The 2,315-nt window shown below is 41.3% G+C and overlaps 1 pseudogene; it reads left to right on the forward strand.

The window, feature by feature from the left end:
- The first annotated feature begins 1,168 nt into the window (after positions 1 to 1,168).
- Positions 1,169 to 1,737, forward strand: LOC103271466 (annotated as a pseudogene).
- The last annotated feature ends 578 nt before the right edge of the window (positions 1,738 to 2,315 follow it).

Raw genomic sequence — 2,315 nt, forward strand, 5'->3', positions numbered from 1 at the left:
CTATGGGGATGAGTGCTGGAAAACTGATGCTTTTTTTTTTTTTTTTTTTTTTGAGTTGGATTCTCCCTCTGTCACCCAGACTGGATGCAGTGGCACACTCCTGGCCCACTGCAGCCTCGACCTGCTGTGCTCTGGTGATCCTTCCACCTCAGCCTTCCCAGTAGCTGGAACAACAGGCATGTGCTACCACGCCTTTCTTATTTTAGCCTCTGTACTGCAATTCAATTAATGAGGGTGTCTTCCATGTAGGATGACTGGCATGTGAATATTTGGTCCCCCTTTCTTTTTCCCTGCAAATTATTAAGGTGCTTAAATATTTGGAATTCTTGTTTTGGAGATGCACAAGAGATAGTTGTCTAACAATAGATTAGTATACTTATAACAGTTCATTTACTCTATAGAATGCCAGAGGACATATTTTAACTGGATTTTATATGTCCTCTTCATTTTAGATAATAATGAATCACCCTTATTGATTGAATCCTGGTTTCTTGTTTCTTACAATAACACAGACATAGTATATTACTACCAAGCTATAATGAGTCTTTCTTTTTATCTTTTCACAAATATTATCTCTTGAATATTAGTACTAAGAATGGAACATTTCTGGAAATTCTGAAAAAATGTCTTTCAGACTCCTTTCTTCTTGGTAGAGAAGCAGCATTCGTTTTCTTGACATCTTGAGCAGTGGCTATCAACCCAAATGTGAACTACTTGAAGGGCTCCTAAAAATACCTATGCCTCATTTCCAACTTCGGAGATTAACGAATAAATAAACAAATACTAGGGGCTGATTTTTTAAATGTTCTCCAAATGGCACCTACGTGCAGTCAGGACTGAGGATTACATCCAACACCTGACTCTAGGAGCTTCAAATTGAGATATTGCAAAAATGGTGGTAGTGAAAGGTGAAGGAATGAAAGACAGAACACGCAGAGGGAGTGAGGCACGTTCCCTGTGTTATAATAATTGTTTCTTCTCACATATAAGTATAGTAGTTATACCTATTTTATATAGTTATTATTATATATGATAATCTACAAAGCAGTTGGATGCTGGTAAGAATTTATTAAATGCTAGTGGTCATTATTTTTATCTCTTAGGGAACTCTGTACAATGGACACACCCTTGAATAGATACTAAAGAAATCCATCTAATTCTTCATCAGAAAGTGGGGTGAAGAAAGAAGAGCAATATGAAATTGATGCAGGACTCTGCGCTGGGGCTTGCGGAGGGGTCGGAGGTCAGAGCGAGCAACTGGCAGGCGCAGGAGGAAGACGGTGGTGGAGTCGCACATGGTCACCCAGGAGGAGATCAAGAACGAGCCAGGGAAGCCGATCCACTCAATAAGGCGTGCCCGCTGCTGCTGCGCGTCCTCACCACCAACAACCGCCACCGCGCATGCACGAGCTCTCCCGCAGGAACATGCCGTCCAGCGAGCTGCAGATCTGCCCCTGGATGGATGCAACCTTGAAAGAACTGACTAGTTTAGAGAAAGAAATCTACCCAGAAGCTAGAAAGAAGGGCACACACTTCAATTTTGCCATCGTTTTCACCGATGTCAAAAGACCTGTTTACTGTGTTAAGGAGATCCGCAGCACCATGTCTGGCAAAAAGGGAACTGATGTCTCCATGACCCTGCAGTCGCAGAAGTTTCAGATAGGAGATTATTTGGACATAGTGATCACCCACCCAAACCGGGCACCAACCCCCTCGAGGGGCATGAGGCCATATTAGATCCTATTACTAGTTCCTAAATTTATTTTTCGCTCAGTTATGTAAAATAAACTTATATACCCTCCTCCCCCCATCATTGCCATTAAGCCTTTAAATTCTGAGCAAATTATAAGGCATCTAACTTAGGTGCTGGCTTTGCATGTGTTGTGCTGTGATCACTAGTAGAAAGTCTGTACATTCAAGCCCTTCTGTAAAATATGAAGAAAAATGCTCTTAGCATTTTGTGTGCAATCACATTGTTAAATACATGTTTCATCAAAAAGAAAGAAAGAAAGGAAGGAAGGAAGGAAGAAAAGAAAGAAAAGAAAAGAAATTGATGCAGAGAGGCTGAAATGCAAAACAGCAGAGTCACCAGACCAGGAGGACTCTCAACAGAGCCACTGCAACAGCGAGTGCAGCACGGAACACTAGCCTCCTTCTCCTGAGTGTGTGACCAATGAACTTGTATTGTCAGCTCTTGTGCTCCAGTGTATTCTCATGACTGAAGAGACATATATTCTTAGAGTTATACCTGTATGTTTCATATGATTCTGTTTTACAGAATGTCTATTTCAGTCTGATACTTTTAGTTTGTATCT

This window comes from Carlito syrichta, unplaced genomic scaffold (genome assembly GCF_000164805.1).
Source record: "Carlito syrichta isolate Samal-C Ts95f unplaced genomic scaffold, Tarsius_syrichta-2.0.1 Scaffold28828, whole genome shotgun sequence".
NCBI classification, from domain to species: domain Eukaryota; kingdom Metazoa; phylum Chordata; class Mammalia; order Primates; family Tarsiidae; genus Carlito; species Carlito syrichta.